This window comes from Rhipicephalus sanguineus, chromosome 6, assembly GCF_013339695.2.
Source record: "Rhipicephalus sanguineus isolate Rsan-2018 chromosome 6, BIME_Rsan_1.4, whole genome shotgun sequence".
Classification (NCBI taxonomy): Eukaryota; Metazoa; Arthropoda; class Arachnida; order Ixodida; family Ixodidae; genus Rhipicephalus; species Rhipicephalus sanguineus.
Genome location: NC_051181.1, coordinates 60,484,254 through 60,503,120, shown reverse-complemented (window position 1 = coordinate 60,503,120; position 18,867 = coordinate 60,484,254).

Below are 18,867 nucleotides of genomic sequence, written 5' to 3'. Positions count from 1 at the left end.
TTGCAAAGGGCTTTCCCATAATTTTTTATCGTCGTCAGCCGCCCCAACAACGAAGTGCACATAATACCTCACAGATGTGTAGCGGGTACCTCGCTTCTCCGCAGAATGATGACTAATGGCGTAGTGGGTGCTTCCCAACTTCACAAAAATTATTATTTATGGCGTAGTGGGTACATTGCAAGTGTACTTTTATCAGTACCCCAAGAGATCTTACAACGGGCTCTAGAAATGCCGCTCTTCCACCTTTCGCTGTGACTGTGCTGCACTTTCCGCGCAGGCCTGGCATTTTTTTTTTCATATGTGCCGCGTGTATTGCCACATCAAGTTGATCATATTGCAAGACTAAAAAATGTCAAATTAAAAAGCGAGACGGCCTGCCGTCATCTTATTACACTAATAAGCGCTAAATATTTAAAATCACTACCCTGGTAAGTACAATACCCAACAATGCACACAGAAGCATCAAAGAACCATGAACAAGAAAACACACGCTCGCAGAACATCATGCTTCTGCATGCGTGGCATCTATACTAACTGCAGCTCGAACGCTATTTATGCCTCTATTTTGGGATAGCACACCCTGTACCGGTTAGCAGCTGTAGAATTTAGAAGGATAATCGCTGCTTTCTAGCCAAATTCTTGCACTCTGCTGTTTGCATAGTTGAACCCGACAATATCAAACTCGGGTAAATTGACTTATCCTATATATCGCACTACTTCCGATCACGGCAATTGTTTAATATCAACCTATAGGCTAATCTACGGCTACATCAAAGAAAAATGGTGGAAACACTTGATATATCGAACATCATGAGCGGGAATCACCCCGAGATGTTGGCTTTCCCTCGCAAACTTTTGGTTGGAAAACCGAAGCCAGCCATATTGAAGCCATAATGAAAACAACTAGGTTTCGTCAATTTAAAAGATGCATACTTTTAAATGAAAATGCACTTTGGCAGCGGCAGCGGCGGAGTAAACACCCCTTCTAATGCATTTCGTCAATGCATTTCATTACTTTCCGGATCTTGACAGACTCAGACATGGTTCCGTTGGCTTTCTTACACAAGTCAAGGGCGTCTTAAATATAACTTGTGAAAGATTCACAGGCGTTCTGAGCACGTTCGCGTAAGCGCTGTTCTGCTTGCAGCTTACGAACTGCAGGGCGGCCAAAAAAGTTGATGTTCGGCGGTCGTGAAATCGGACCATGTCGCAAATTCCGAAGCGTGGTTCTTGTACCACAAGCTTGCTACTCCCGCGATGTAGAATACCAAGTTGGTCAACTTGCCTGCTTCGTCCCATTTGTTCGGTACGCTCACGCACTCGTAAATTGCGTGTTAGTCCTCCACGTCGGTGCCATCGGCGCCAGTGATGATAGGTGGATCGCGAATGCGTGAGATACCGGGACATGTGGTCGGTGTGTGAGGAGGCGTTTTCTGGGCGTCGTCTTGAAGCATGGTAGATGGCAGGGTACGGGATCGAAGCTCCAAGGGCATCGAATGGGAGCCCCGCACCTCCACCAATTTGTTAAGCTGTTTATTTGCCGGCACTCATCGATAATACGTAATGGCGACAGTCACGGCAAAGCACGGGCTCTCAGCGCGAGCGGCGTCCTTTCAGGAGAAGCCAAAGGGGACGACCAGCTAAAAGGCGCTGCGCAAACCATTACTAAGTTATGAGGCTCCGCTACAGTTATTTCTTTGGTGCGCGCGCGCCAGCTGGGCGTGAGGAGGGCTTCTTGTGGGTGAGGAGGGTTTTTGGAACGCCACCAGCTATACAGGTCAGTCCATATGGACTTCGCTCTTTTACCAAGAGCGCTATGATGTAGGTTGTTTGCGCATCAATATGTATTATTGAAACGCGAATGGATGAGGGTTTAGTGTTGAAGGACTGTTTTCATTTCTGCTTTCGCCAACTCATCTAATGTCGGCCTGCCTTAACACGATTTGCTTTTCAGCTTTTGATGAGTGAGGCCTGTGTTCTTGTGTTATTAGCAGTCTAGTTTATTCTGAATGAATTCGTTGGTATAAGTGCCTAAAATTAAATTATAGATTATGGTTAGAGATGCATTTCAAATAAGCACTGTATCTTGAACAACAGAGAAAGAGAGAGATACAAAGGAGGGAAAGACGGGGTGCTTGAATGGTCCCTAGAGCAGGGACCATTCAAATCTGTAGCTGTGGCACATCAAAAATTCTGGTGTTGTTTGTCAAATGAAAATAGCGGGACCGAAGGATCGACAGGGTCTTCTGTCGCGGTTAGCGCACACGAACACGAATGAAGTCATTCAAATCATTGTGCCTCTGTATCCTGGCTTGTGAGGACTTGATGGCCGCCCTTTTTTCCGAATGATCATGGGAACCTGTCGTCACAGTCGAAAAGGCCACATGAGCCCATCTGCAGCACTTGAATCCTGCTGACTGAAGTACTCGTCTGCAGTTACGCTACATCATGCATGTGCAGTTCAGGGCAAATGGAACGCGAACACGAAATATGGAGTATAATAGGTTTACCGAGTCAAACTTCAAAAGGACTATCTCAGACCGCTAAACGCGAGGATTCTAAGAGTTATTGTAACTGCCTTGTAGCTTTTGCAACTCGTCTATAATGCGAGAATGGCGCTACGTACGCCTGTGATGCTTTCAACTTAAATCAGACATGACAGAAGTTCAGGAGGCTTGAAGATATCACTATTTTTTTAACATGAGGAAGAGGGGGAGAAGCTGATGTCAGACGTGCACGGCATGCATCGGACCCGGAGTTTTAAAAAACCAGGCAAGAAGAAGTGACGGATAACCCTTCGCGGTTTCACCAACCTTAGCCACGTTAAGCCAGTGAACCTGGGCTAATTTTTTTTTTTACACCAGAGCTATTATGCTTTTAGTTATGCCGTTACGTGTTCACATATACGATCATCATCATGATTGGCCTCCACCTTTCTAGGGCGGGTAGAGCAACAACGCGGCCCGCGTGCTCTCTTCGTCCTCTTCTTCCGCGCTCGCCGAACACATGTGCGCCCGGCGCGCGCTCTCGCGCTGCGATTATTTTCGGGCGTGGGATGCAATAACTCGGATGGACGAGAGTACGATTACAGAGAGTGAGAAGGAAAGTAGTAGAGAGAAAGAGAAAAATTCTTGGCGAAAACATTTGCTCACGAAGCGGAATACAAACCCCCGTAGTGACGATCCTTAGGCGAGCCTCATAACGACACGGCTATCCAGGCACGCTAGCTGAGCAAAGCAGTCTTTTAAAGACGATAGTTTTTCTTGGGGAACTCAAATGCAGAAATTTCGATCTGTCTTTCTGTTTGTCGGCACGTCACTCGATTCAGCCACCCGGCCAAAGTTGAACCACTTGCTTACCGCCCACCCATCTTGAACTGGTACGGCTGTTCCTACTTGTGAACGTTGTCGATCAAAAAGTAAATATTATGCATACCTGAGGACCAACATCATTAGGTAAGTATTAGGTGGTGTGTTCCTTTAATAGAAAATACATAGGTACACAATTTTAAAGCCCCTAGTTTCTTAAGCTGCGCTGAAAATGCGGCTGCGCTGAAACTTGTCTTCCTCCGTGCCCTCTGCACAAGCTCCTGTTATGTTTCGGTTTCGGTTCAGTATTGCATTGTACGAATGACAGGGGGCGCCGCTGTAGCATTCCCCTTTTACCCAGGCGACGTGTAAATAAGAGAGTTTGTGGAGAGTACTCGTGGAGTGCGGACGTTTCTTCGCCTTCAGCGCATCGCGCCAAACCGCGTGTTCGGGCTGGCCAGCGTCCCCGCCGGTCGCGTTGGTCACCGCCGGTTTTCTTTGCAAACTACCATGCTATACAGTAACGCGCGCGACCCAAACATTGCTGACATGTCGTGGAAGTACGAACACATGGCATGCCAGCAGTGATAATGCGGTAAGATTAAATCTGTTCAAACAAACACCCACTGCATTTATCATGCGAGGACGGAAATGGTTTGACAACATCATCATGGGTGGCCGCGAATGAGACCAAGACTCATGTAGTACGGCCGGCCAAAGACTATCGTCTTTCGACGACATTTGCAGCGAAGCACGCAGATACGCGGCCAATTTTATAGTACAGTATAGTAAAGCAAGGGATGCGAAAGGGAATTGCCGGTGAGGGGGAGAGATGTGAGGGTGAGGAGGGGAGGGAGTAAAGTGTAGCATAGAAAGAAAGAGGGAAACAGAGAGAAAGAGGACAAAAACATGAAGAGAAAGAAAGAGTGAAAGAAACAGAATCGAAGAAAGAGAGAGAAAGATATCGACAGTCTGTAAAGCAAAGCTGTGTCGAAAAGAGCCGGCCTGTTGTACTACCGTATGTTCACGGTGTATCCCACAGGTTCAAAAAGATTGGCCAGGCCGCCAGCGTTCTGTTGGTTTTTTCTTCGCCGGAAAAATTGCAGAGACTATACAAGCAGGTTAACACACCTCGTGCATACTCTGCCCCTTGCACTGTAGGGCATATGTCGTGCTACATCCCATGCGCTGTGGGAGTCGTCTACCCGATCGCACTGACGCGTGGGAAGGCTTATGTCGGCCAATCCGAAAGGTGCATAAGCGACCGCCTGCGAAAGCATCGAAATAATGTATACATAATGTGATACAAGGGCACCTTTGCATCCATTGGCGGGACTGCAGTCGCACTCACCTCTTCGATCGCTTGCGATAAAGGCAAGGCACAGGGATGAGTTAAACCGCGAGATCATCGAAGCACAAATAATTCACTCACTAAGTGAAAACTGCGTAAGCTCCCCATCAGTTGCATTATCACACAACGTGAATACTTGGCCGGGCGTTAAGGCAATGGTGGACCTGTTCAACGTGTTTAGATGGCAGTCACTTTTATTAGGATGGTATGTTTGCTTTTTATCTTCCTTTTCCGCATATATATGTTTTGCCACTTTGCGAAATAAGGTCAATTGTAAGTCAGTGCTCATTCTGTCTACTATGTCCTATTTTCCTATGTTCGCGCGCTGCTAGAAACCTGCCAGTATGAGATGAAGTAAGAAAGAATAAAAAAAGAAAAACAGAGGCCACTCAGCGGCGCAATTTCCTCATGCTTGGCACCACAAATGCGAAGATGCGTTAATTTTTTAAGACGTTAGCCAAATTGACTACACTCCTTTCGGGGAGTCTTGACGTGCCACGTATGTGACTCTCTTTAAAGAGACACGTTAACTCCCTTGTGGGTCGCACAACACTTCGAAGAGAGTATAGCGATCTCCAAAGAGAGTTGACAGGCCTCTTTATAGAGAGTCATATACGTGGCATGTGAAGACTCCCCGAAAGAGTGAAAAGACTATTTTTTTATCTTTCTAGGGTGTAGCACACCTCGCACGCATATTCCATGAGCGTTCAATGAGAGCATCATTTGCAAGCTATCGCTTAAAAAACTTTCATAGAAGGTACGTCCTGATAAGAACTTCTTGTTTGCTTTCCTTGCTTTATTCGCTAAAAGTCATCTTTCTTTGCATGGCAACAACAAAAATGCTGTCTTCAGGACGTTCCGCACTTCACTTCTTGCGGAAGCCGATACCATCAGTTCCTCCGACGAATCCTCCTAAGCAGGCGGCTTCATACGGGACCATGATGATCACAGCTGTAAAGCAGAGACGAAAAGGTTCGCTCATAGTTACGATACACCGTAATGCGAAACATGAGCTTAGCTGTTGATGTGTTTCGATTTCGCAATATATGATAAAAAACATGGTTGGTCCCTCCGTCATAGGAATTGGAATAACACGAAAGTAAACCATGGCCTTAAAGAAGCAACTAAATGTTTACTGTACATTGATATAAGAGAGTTCGCACAATATATATCGATGCCTGGCAGCTAATGGCACCGTTTAACGTGTATGCACCCACTTTGGGGATTGGTGGTACATCTCAATCCCGACGACTAACGTCCCTGCTAAATGATTAAACAAACCCTTGTGGTAGCTGTAGTAGTTAACGGTGAAAACGTAATCAGAGAACGAGGTGTGATAGCCAGAAGCGCGTTGCATGTTGGACGCAGAACTTGGTCGCCATCCCGCGGCATGTTAAAATGTGATTGAACACCACAGCCGGACTAGAGGGAAACGCAAAGCGCGTCGTGCCGCCACGGTAGCCCGGCCGCGACTTCTCGCGAGGCGAGCGCGTGAGCGGGGAACGTGGTGTTACATCCAGGTGTGGCAGGCGCGCGTCGCAGAGCTATTTTTGGTTTGGATTAGCGTGATGCTATCATCCTTGGATGCTATGAGCGAGGCGGACGCTTTTACGACGCTAGGGCCAATGTCGCCACCTCACGGTGTGTTAAGGTATTGACACAATTGGAATTCTATTGAAAACGCGCAGAATGGGGCGGACGTGTAACGCGTTGCAGATGCTAATCGCGGAGGCCATAGTAATGACGAATTACTTTACCTTACCGCTCCCAGAGGGCAACAGCACCACGCCGACCGGGAGGTAATAGATATAAAAGGCGCGCTTGTAATACCTCTGGAATCTGTGACCGTGTCGCAGTGGATAGCGTGTCCGGCATCTGTTGTTGCGGACCGAGCGGTCGTGGGCTCGATGCCCGGTGACGGAACCTTTTTTTCTTTGCCATCTGATCGTGTACCTTCTTTCGACGTCCTTTCCGTGACGGAAATACGTCACTGAAGTCTTGGTGGACCCCGGCATAAAACACTTTCGTGTTAAAAGAATTTGAAAGAGACGTGCATTTATATGTCTACGGCGGCGATGATTAGCTTCTTCGGAAGTGCCAACGGCAGGGTACTGCTGGGCGCGGCGCATAGCTGCTTCTTCGTCGGTGGGAACCTCTGGATTCTAGCTCAGCGTCGGTGCACCTCTGCTAGGGCAGCCCGCTGAGCAGCAGCGACACTGCCACCGGTTGCGTCAAGCATCTTTCACAACGAACTCGCTGACGCTCTTTTGTATTACGATTAGGAGAACGCTGTGACTATTGTGACTATATTGTGGGCGCGGCACAAGGCATTGATGCGTGGGCTCGTTTTACAGCAGTCGCCGCGGGAAGACCACCGCTCATGCATCGCTTTGTTTGGAATTATGGTATCGACAGATACGCTCACCGCGCCTTTCGTTTATCGAGATGCCACGGCACACCTTGCTGACGACGTCATCGGTGAAAAAAAAAAAAACGACAGCGCGTTGCTCCATAGCTCCATCTCCGCCACTCATGCAGTTCTGTGTTTCATCACTCGCAACTCTCCTCCTCCGCTTTCTTCCTTGCGCTTTCTATGCTATAACTCTCATTATTTGTATGCGTTGTGTTCCGCGTTCGCTGTGTGGGGTTCGTTGGGTTCTGAGGAAACCAACGGGGCTCCCTTTCGTCCTACGCTGTGGCAACATGTCGTTGCCTATCTTACACTGATGGCGCCGAACGCACGAAGAGGCTGTTGAGATCTGCGCTTTAAAACATCTTAATGCGGCATGCTAATGATCGTCCATCTAAATAAAAGTTGTCCCGTTGGAGATGGAATATCGTGTTTCGATCCTTTCCCCGTGTAAATAAATGACACATTTCATCCTGTACTTAGCTTTCTCATATAAGCACATTTACGTGTCGTTGGACTTGGACGTATGTCACTCAATTTAACGATATTTTAGGGGTGAAGCCCCTTAGCGTCTCGGCGTGCATCGTCGCCTGCTGTCGTGACGGTCAATTTGCTTTAGCGCAAGGCGTCACCGCCTCATCGCTCGCCGTGTGGCGAGAGAGAGCGAACGGCGCGCGTTGACTATGCAAACGCACTTACTGCGATGAACGCTGAACTACCAGCTCGCAAGGAACGAGAACGCGAGAGAAAACGCCAACGCAGGCACCCTCAGCTAGCGAGTTTTTTTATTGAAGAAACCGACTGCACAACCGTTCACCGGCCACCCCGTATATATAAGCAGTGGATCTTGACCTGCAATGTAGTGCTGGTGGGAGATTTCTGTTATGCGTAGTTGAACAAAGATTCGCAGCGTGCGCGTTAACTAAAAGCGGTCTGCGGGTCTCTGTGTATAATCTTTCATTTGTCTCTCATTGCCCATTAGCAGTGATTTTGCTGTGGGAAACACCGGCGCACACTGCATGCTTCGTCCCTCCAAGATTTCACGTTAGTGGAGCTGTTTTCTTTGGAAATTAGCTAAAAACCCACTGCACGACCATTTTGTGCCACGCGCAGCTGCACACTTTGTAATAGATAGACAGATTAAAACCACCCACTCTTTGCGCAGTTAGGTTTTGGCGCCTCGTCCGATTCTACACTTTTGCCACACATTATTACATGTGTTAATAAGACTCATTTCAATACATGACATTCTCGTAGAGTTTTTTACGAAGGAATTTCGAGCAGTGGGCGTAGCTCGGTGGTAGAACGCGTCTTGCCACGCAGAAGGTCTGACTTAGATTCTCACATACAGCGAACATTTTTATTTCTTATTTCTTTGGATATATCCTCATTTTTCTAACACAGACAACGCCAATTTTTATCTGACAACCAACGACGACGCCAATGATCCCGACACCGGAATTTCTGTGAAACGAGATCTTTAACATAAGCGAGAGCTGAGCTGGTTGGTAGGTAGGCGTTCTAAAAGGCTTGCTTGTGTACGTGTTTGCAGCAGAATGAGATCTTTCACTCTCTCGCGTTTAAATAGGGGGTGGTTGCCAATAACTATCGCCCATATAGCATGTAACAATGAGCAGATCGTTTTTTCTTCGCCACTTTCTCCAATGTAACCCCTGTCATCTCATTTGCAATCAATCTTTTCTTTTTTTGTGTGCATGCGCCGTCGAAACCATTTAGAAGGAATTTGTCGTGCCAGCTGTTGTCAGGTTTTAGCACATAGGTTATATGCCTTGCAAATCAACTACTGACAAGTTAATTTTTGTATTACCTATGGCAACGGCCACTGCTACAAGGAGGTCCATTCCCAGGAAGCGGTTCATCTTGTTGACTGCAATGGAAAATAGTAGCGTTACGTTTCAAAGCACAATAACTCTTCTATTTACTTGTATAGATATACTACAGATGAAGTGCGTTATAACGTGTGTGATACTTTATTGCTTTTGCCAAGAAATACGACGCCATATATGCACCCATGCGAGTTTCCTGCGCCATAGTGGAAGCTCATGCTTTGAACGCTACGAAATGCCCAGCGCTCAAGTGCTGCCGCTGGTGCGGTTTAACTAGCATTTTATTTGCGTTTAGCTGGTACAGATAAGCAAGGGAATTACGCGTGTGTGCATCTGCTTCTGTGTATGTGTGCGACGTCATTCGCTTTCAGCAGTCACTTTTAAGGCTCGTTTACACCTGCGACTAGTACAGGTCGCGCAACCAAGTTAGCCGCAAAGCTCCCTGCCGCAGATGGCACCTTCGGTCTCAAAACGACTGCTTAGGCTCAGTCGCTCTCTGCTCGATTTATCAGTCGCCTGACAGCAGTCGCAAGCCTCTCAACCAATCAGATGTGCAGGAACAGGACGTCATCTTATTTTACGGGGAAAGAGCAGTGCGAGCAGACTAGAATACTGGGTGTCGAGAATGTCGGTCGCGTAGAAACGCTTTTTGCTTGCCAGTCGCAAATTGTCGCGCGGCTGGTGCTAGTTGCAGGTGTGACTGAGCCTTTAGGGGATAGCTCTACTCGTCCCGGTACAATCCCAGAAAATGTTCTTGCGTATGCGTTCGGCCTTCAACATTAGCTCTCTCGCACGTGCGTGGCCATAGCAACGGACATGCGCAATGTCGATTTGTTCTCCTCTCCAGCGCACCCATCCCTGTCGGTCGGCGAGAGCAGTGTGCCGGCGGGCTCGCGCACCTCGAGACCTCAACTGCTGTCATGTGACCACCACGCCGGCAATGCGAAGAGAATCGCGGACAGCCTGGTGCTGCTTGCCTCATGGCGGTGACGACGCTCGTGACACCGCCGCGGCATGCTTTCCGCGTTAGTTGCTGCTATCGATCGACAAGCTTGGTTTAACCGTGTTGAACCACGGCACTTTTTGTGGACAAATGCGCGTAGGTTGTCACGCGCTCATTGAAAATTACTGCATTTAGTCATGTCTTCAGAAATGCACGATTCCTGCGAGTACGGAGAAACCCGAAGAATGACAAAGCCTACGCCACCGAGTAGTTTGCCCTGCACGCCTTTGTCCTCTAACGCCATTTGTCACCATCACAGTAATAATAATCTGCATCATAAACCTCACTTTTTGACCAAGTAACAAGGCTTCTCCATAGGGTCTCCGTTCTGCCCCGTCCTAAGCGATCTGATTTAACTTAATGCCTGCAGATTTCCCTATTGCGTCACTCAATCTAACTCTCTGCTGCTCTCGTTTGCGCTTTTCACCTGCTGGGGCACATAACATCACTCTAAGTGACCACTAGAACAACGTACTGCATGGCCAGCCCAGCTCAATTCCTTTAATACTGCAACGTTATAACATTACATCATCATAACTGCGTGCAGTATACTGTGGCCAAATTGTTATTCGTCGGTAGCAGCGCCAATATTTTGATGGAAAGCGTTGCAAAACGTTGCAAAAAGGTATTTTCGGTTACTCTTTGTTTTGTTTTGTTTTGTTTAAGCTTTAAACACCATATGCAGCATGGCCACAATAAGATCACGAGTATCAAGACAACACATGCTGCTTCATATCCAATACGCCAAGTCCGTTCGATGCCAGCCACGGCTGTCGTATTTCGATGGAGGAGGACCCCGCCGTGGTGGTTCGATGGTTATGGCGCTCGACTGCTGACCCGCAGGTCGCGGGATCAAATGCCGGCCGCGGCGGCTGCATTTTCGATGGAGGCGAAAATGTTTGAGGCCCGTGTACTTAGATTTAGATGTAGGTTAAAGAACCCCAGGTGGTCGAAATTTCCGGAGCCCTACACATGGCGTATCTCATAATCATATCGTGGTTTTGGGACGTTAAGTCCCAGATATTCTTATTATTATTATGGATGGAGGAGGAATGCTAAAGGTCGTCTAGTGTGGGGTTTCACTGCATGGTAAAGAACCCCACGGGGCCGAAAATTATACGGAGCCATCCACTACGGCATATCTGATAATTCGAGTCGCTTTTAGACCTTAAACGCCATAAATTAACCAACCAAACACAGGGTAAGGAGGTGTGAACGAAATGAACTAGAAGTACGAGCCGAACTCTATTCTCGGTAACTAGGAAAAGCTCATCAAAAAGCTTAGAATAACAGACTGCTGAGCTAGTTGGTAAGTATGCCGACTAACAACTGAATAGATGCACAACGGCGGTAAAGAAAGAATGCACGAAATCTTATCTGCGCGTGCCCATTACCCATGCAATAGGCGAACCTATCAATCCGGCACGCATGGGGCCCTACGCGAAAGATAACTGTTAAGGCATTTGATTTCAGCTTTATGCAATTTAATCGATGCTTGGCTCACGCATGCGCTGCCACTATTCTCGATATGCTATTCCTCCATCATCAGACGCGTTTCTTCATTCTCACATCGGTACAAAACTGCGCATTCATTGAATTTTGGCTTGTATTTACACTCCCGACATTGTAACGATAGATTAGAAGATGAGCCTCTGGTTAGAGATCTTTTATGTTCTAATAATCTCTGGTTGATGCAGCGGCCCGTCTGTCCTACGTAGAAGCGGCCGCAGCTGAAAGGAACCTTATACACCACACTTGTACGGCAAACAGAGAATTTGTTTGTGTGCATGGGCATGCGCATGGGCAATTTCATTGCATAGGCACGCGCAGATGAGTTTTCTTGACTTCTTTCTTTTCCGCCGTTGTGCATCTATTCAGTTGTTAGTCGGCGTTTGGGTTGTCCTGACTTCTTTCTTGTGTCCGTGTTCGCACGCCCTTTCTTTTTAGAATGAGCTCATCAAAAAAGCTGACGAATTTTTTCACATGCAATGCAAAGCTGCTTTATGGTAGTGCCCCTAGTGGTAGGAGGTTATGGATGAAATAAGACAATGCTGCGGTTAAGCCTCACTAGGCGCCTGACAGGAATACATCGGCGACTGAGTCGCAGCAGCACCGGCGCTGGCTTTCGCCATTACAGCCCAACGTAACATACGTGCCACTCTGTTTCGACGACTCTAAACTCGAATTTGCTGGCTTTTGTTAAGCTGGCGAGAGTTCTCACTAGTCGACAGTTCAGTAAACCACGTACTAATAAATAATATGAGTATTCAATCAATTCAAAGAACATATTCATTTCTTGTTTCTAATACGAACTACTCTCCATGGAGAGAGATAACATGAAAAAATAAGACTGAATTGTTCTTGGTGTGGAGCTGTCTCTGGGCACTACAGGATCAAAACAAGGTCGATCATCTGCTGTATTATCATAGAAGCAGAGGCACCCGTAAAGTATTCAGACTAGTTTTGAGGGAGAACCAATAAATGTAGGAACGAATATCTAGGACAGTACATACATGCCGCACATTTGGAGTGCATTTCAGAAACTTTGTCAGCGCTTACTTACTTGAAAGTAGAAGACGGGGCCTTCGTTCTCAAAAAACGGCTGGATACGCTGATATCCCATACGCAGGGTCTTTATATACCGCAAATTGGAAGTGAACCTTGTCATTTTCGAAACTGATTTAAAATATGACGACAAATAATGAGTGAGGCAGTTTGCTGTACCGAAAGTCTTCAACTTTGCCCATACAATTCGATAATGTATCGCATCGACATGAAAACTAATAAAAAATTCATTTCTGAGCAAATTACATCTCCAGTAATTAGAAAATTATATTAAGCTGCCACAAAAATCCAGCTGGCCTGCCACGATCATATCGTTGCTAAGTAACTCTCCAGTCATATGTTAGCTGTGGACATGACCATACATAACAATGAACTGAAGGCTCATTAAAAGGAAAGATTGGTGTGTTTTCGTTCTAAGCCAGGAATCCTGTTTGTGCCGCTTTGACTAACCGTCAGTGTGCAGATCGCAGACACATCAACTCACAGATATATATATATATATATATATATATATATATATATATATATATATATATATATATATATATATATATATATATATATATATATACCTTTGTGTAGTGTATGTTTGCGAGCGGGGGGTGGACAGGGGAAGAGATTTTTGTAATGCAAAATTGTAACTTATGTGCGCGATGACCCAAAATTAACCGGCCTAACGGTTTGGTATGCATATACTCTTTGCATCGATCAAACTAACTAGTTTCGTGACGCACTGTCAATACATCGAAGTTTCTTTAGCATGGACAAAGAAAAGGTAGAAATCGAATTCGGGGGTTTTAGATGTCGATTTCTCTATATTATTGGAAGCCATGCCACGATGCATTACTTTTTTTACCAGCTGGACATTACCATTTGCCACTTGACGCTCACGTTTACAACCGCCATCCCGGGATGACGACATTTGTGTGCATTTTAGCAATATATACATAAACAGGGTAGCCATGTTTCATTGCATGAGCACTGTATGGCTCGTTTGAAGATACGAACCATTTTCCTTTTCGCGCTAGCCGATTCCTCCACTTCCTCCAACGCCTCGTCCTGAACTGCCAGCGGCAGGTTCACACCGAACCATATTGATCACAGCTGTCATTAAGAAAAAAAGCATTTTAATTCAGTAGCTCGACACTCATTCATCTAAATATAAGGCATAATATCCCGTTAAATATGGTACTCAGCGTTTTGATCTTTTTTCACAGATTTCATCAGGGTGAAACACCCTCAGTAATATCGCTATCCTTCATTTCGTGTTCAAAATTTCGCGCCTAAAACGAGTCGTAGGCGAAAACAATCTTATTCGCTTTCTTTCTTTTCGCAGTCGATTTTACTAACCATTTATCCACCCCCTACCCGTGAACTTTTCTGTGCCTCACCTGGTGTTCCATTGCCTCTCTGATCGGTCCATCTTTGGCTAAACGAGGATTCCATGTGATGACGCCATCTTGCGAGGGCATGTCATGTGCCGCCATAAATTTTGGGGATCTGTGACTGCATGAGGATTTGTGGCTTTATCAGTGATGTCATCCTGACGCCATCTGTAAATACGCGACGTTGTACATCATTCGGGTTCACACCGACGGCCATTTTTCGCTTATGGGGAATATAAGGCTTCTGCGTTAATAATTGAAAATGATGCAAATGTCACCCACTGTGCGAATCGCTGTCATGCGAAGCCGTCAGCGAGGAGCTGTCTATATTCTTTATGAGGCGCGGATACAGAATTTTTCACGAGGGGCGGAAGGGGGGGTGATGGAGGGGGGATTAGGAGAAATTCAGCTAAGGGGGTGACTGACACTGACCGACAGGTCGTCATTTTAGGGGAATATCTTAAAATGGTAATGCCGCGGGGGGGGGGGGGGGGGGTGCAAGGTCAGAACACTCAGAATACTCACTGGACCCTCCAGTGAACTTAATCTATTCGTTAGAGAAGCATACTACGCACCATGGTCGCTTGACCGCCATGTTGCTGCATCCAAAAGCTCAGAGTCGTTGGTTCGATTGCCACCCACGGCAACCGGGTTTCCCTACGGGTGAAATTCTAAACAGTCGTGTGCGTACGCTATCGTTCTCTTTAAAGAACTCCGGGTGGTCAAAACGAAACCAGAGTCACCCATTACGGCGTGCCTCATGATGATGTCGGGGTTTGTAAAAGCTAAACCCCATAACATGTCAGGCTTATACGCAAATGAAAATTTTGGCTACTGCTACTCGAAACACAAGCTTGCGTCACGGCACGTTTGAGGCCGAGGTGGGGCCTAGTTTGATAACGGGCCTGGGTAGACAGAGAATACACACACACACAGACACACACATACACACACACACACACACACACACACATATATATATATATATATATATATATATATATATATATATATATATATATATATATATATATATATATTGACACGGGTGTATATATAAATGACATTGACGATGTGGAGGTTTACCAGACACCGGCTAGTGGGACAGTAGGTTTTTCACAGAGAAAAATACCAATAAAACGTTGTTCGGTTCAACTTACTTGAACAGGCTGTTTCGCTGCCGCGAGGTGTTCTTGTCTTTAGTTCGCGTTGCACCGCGACAATATGTACTATAGTTGTAATAGTATATATTGAGGAGATAGTTTTTGCGCAATCTCCTAAAGAAAAGGTTTGCGTGTTCGCTAAGTAAGTAATAGGCATTTACTAGTCCCAAGAAGCACTAGCTTCTTAGCACTTGCACGTAGTAAAAGCGGTGGTTCTGAAATTCGCTACTAGTGAACAATACTAACTTATATTGTTGATCTGTTACTGAGTTGTTAGTAACCGCACTAGAAACTTGGTAATCCTACTTACGCTGCTAAACGACAATTGCACAATAAGAGGTTTACGCCTTTTACAGCGAAAGTTGTTATGAGATCAAAACAGCGGCCGTTTTTGGCGCCGTAGCTGCCCGCCGCCGCTGCCGGTGTCCGTAATCACTATCTCACGAAACATGAAAAAAAGAACGTAATAAAAAACAACCGGGAATAAATGGGGTTCGAACCTCGGCTCTCCGCGTGGGAGCCCAGGGTTCTTCCACAGACCAATGCCGGTGCTTCTCTTTTCTTTCTTACTGGGAAGCAAACCGTTGCACTTTGAGTGATATTATCAAAATTAATAATAAGGCGCATTTAAACACAATTAAAACACAGAAAACTAGTCTAGAACGTCCCTAGAAAGTTCATATATCCAGCGTATTTGAATCACTGGTTTCGGAAATATGCTTTTTTTTATCGCGGAGGCTCAGCATTTCTGCCAATCAGTCTTGCTCTCCAGAGACTATGCAGAGCAATGAGAAAGATTGTGTCATATGGTATCGTCCTGTCCTTTGTAACATCAAGGTACCTAATGTTTACAGGGTTGATTTCAGTCTTTTTTGAGTGTTCACTGCAGAAGATCCCAAAAGAAGACTGCATCGCAATTATCAATAAAACAATGATCAATAGTCTCCGGCTTTTTGCACACTGTGCAATTTACGTGCCAGGGAACAAAAAATTCTTTTCTGCCTTGCCACGTCTTCACAGCAAGTGTACCTGTGTGCATTTTAAAAAAGAAACTTCTTTCCTGGAGACAAGCATATTTTGTTAACTCGAGTTAGTACATTATAAAACTCACGAGTGACGATTTCAAGAAGAGTGGTTCGCCACGTCGAATATGCACTCAGGTGGAAACACCGCATCGATTACGAGCCGAGGTTTAACAGGCCTTTCTGATGCAACGTCCAGTGATCACCGTATCGTTCTGCCCCGCCTGCCCACAGGTAATGTTGTTTTAAACCATGCCGGTGCTTGAAACTTCTTTGCAAAAAGGTCCTATAAAAGTTTCATTTGGGAAGGAACCACAGTAACATATGTAATATAGCGTCGTAGAATAGTAAAGTAACAACTAGGCGTCACACAATGCTAATGGCGCAACGAATGGGCTGCTGAGTGCTTCCAAACTATTGCAAAGGCTTTCCCATAATTTTTTATCGTCGTCAGCCGCCTCAACAACGAAGTGCACATAATGCCTTACAGATGTGTAGCGGGTACCTCGCTTCTCCGCAGAATGATGACTAATCGCGTAGTGGGTGCTTCCCAACTTCACAAAAATTATTATTTATGGCGTAGTGGGTACATTGCAAGTGTACTTTTATCAGTACCCCAAGAGATCTTACAACGGGCTCTAGAAATGCCGCTCTTCCACCTTTCGCTGTGACTGTGCTGCACTTTCCGCGCAGGCCTGGCATTTTTTTTTTCATATGTGCCGCGTGTATTGCCACATCAAGTTGATCATATTGCAAGACTAAAAAATGTCAAATTAAAAAGCGAGACGGCCTGCCATCATCTTATTACACTAATAAACGCTAAATATTTAAAATCACTACCCTGGTAAGTACAATACCCAACAATGCACACAGAAGCATCAAAGAACCATGAACAAGGAAACACACGCTCGCAGAACATCATGCTTCTGCATGCGCGGCATCTATACTAACTGCAGCTCGAACGCTATTTATGCCTCTATTTTGGGATAGCACACCCTGTACCGGTTAGCAGCTGTAGAATTTAGAAGGCTAATCGCTGCTTTCTAGCCAAATTCTTGCACTCTGCTGTTTGCATAGTGGAACCCGACAATATCAAACTCGGGTAAATTGACTTATCCTATATATCGCACTACTTCCGATCACGGCAATTGTTTAATATCAACCTATAGGCTAATCTCCGGCTACATCAAAGAAAAATGGTCGAAACACTTGATATATAGAACATCATGAGCGGGAATCACTTCGAGATGTTGGCTTTCCCTCGCAAACTTTTGGTTGGAAAACCGAAGCCAGCCATATTGAAGCCATAATGAAACAACTAGGTTTCGTCAATTTAAAAGATGCATACCTTTAAATGAAAATGCACTTTGGCAGCGGCAGCGGCGGAGTAAACACCCCTTCTAATCGAGTGTATTCTGGAATTTTTGCAGTGGATGGTCTTCCTGGATTTGCCGTAACAAACAGCGCTGGAACTGCCATCTATCCAACTGCACTGCAACCACGGATTTATCAGTTTCAACAGGAGGAGGCGTTTTTTTTTCTCGGTCAGCTCTTGGCACGGCCGCACTTCGGCAGCGGCAGCGGCGGAGTAAACACCCATTCTAATCAAGTGTATTCTGGAATTTTTGCAGGTGGGTTGGTCTTTTCACATTACCCTAGGCATAGCAATAGCTATTATCTTAATGCTCACTGCTGTTGCTGCCAAGAGTGCTGTTGGTCCGTGAAAGTTGTGCTGTGACTGTATTGCCATTTTGAAACTGTCGATCACTGAAACTGTTATAGCTAATTGTGTGCGTGTCATTTTTGCGCAAGTCATGTCCAAGGATTTGATTAAACTCTTTGAGGAACTGAAACGTGACACGAAACAGGAGTTCCGAGAAATGCGCGAATGTTTGGATCGAGACATCAGGAAAGATATCAGAGATATCAAGTCTAGTCTTTCCTTCATGAACAAAAGCTTTGAAGACATTAAAGACTCCGTAAATGACGTGCGAAAGGAAAATGCAGAACTCAAAGCAGCTATAAAAGTGTTACAAGATGAACGTGATGCTCTTCGCACTGGGGTCAAGGAACATGATAGCAGACTCGTTCAAACTGAGCAGTACTCCAGGCGACTAAATGTAGAAGTGAAGGGCGTGCCGCACTCATCGAACGAAAATGTATTTGAAGTGACTAAGAAACTTGCATCGGTCATTGGAGTGCCTCTTGTGGACAGCGATATAGAAGCGTGTCATCGCGTTCGAACTCAGAGTGAAAATCAAGCACCCAATATAATCATACAGTTTGCTCGTCGTGAAAAACGTGACAGTTTCCTTCAAAGGGCCCGGAAACAAAGGGTGACGTCAGCTGACCTCGCGTTTGACTCCCGTGTTCCAGTATACGTAAACAAACACCTTTGCCCGACATTGAAACGTCTGTTCGGAATGGCGAATGCCAAACGCAGAGAATTTAACTGGAAGCATATTTGGTCGTCAAACGAGAAGATTTTTGCCCGCAAGTTAGACACGTCGGAAGTGATAACCATTGCCCACATTGAAGACTTGTCTAAAATAGTCTAATCGTTCTTTCTCTAGTTTGTTCTTTTGTTCTTTGTTTGTGGTACTATTCAACATGGGCTTTCAGCCGACCGAAATTAAAGAAGTAGTGACAGTCAACAAACCGCGTTTTTCATTTTTTCATCTTAACGTCCGCTCTCTTTCAAACAAAGAAGATGAGATTGGAACAATGCTCGACACATTTGGGGTACCATTTGATGTACTAATGTTTACAGAAACCTGGTATACAGAACAGTCCGCTACCTTTAATCTTCCTGG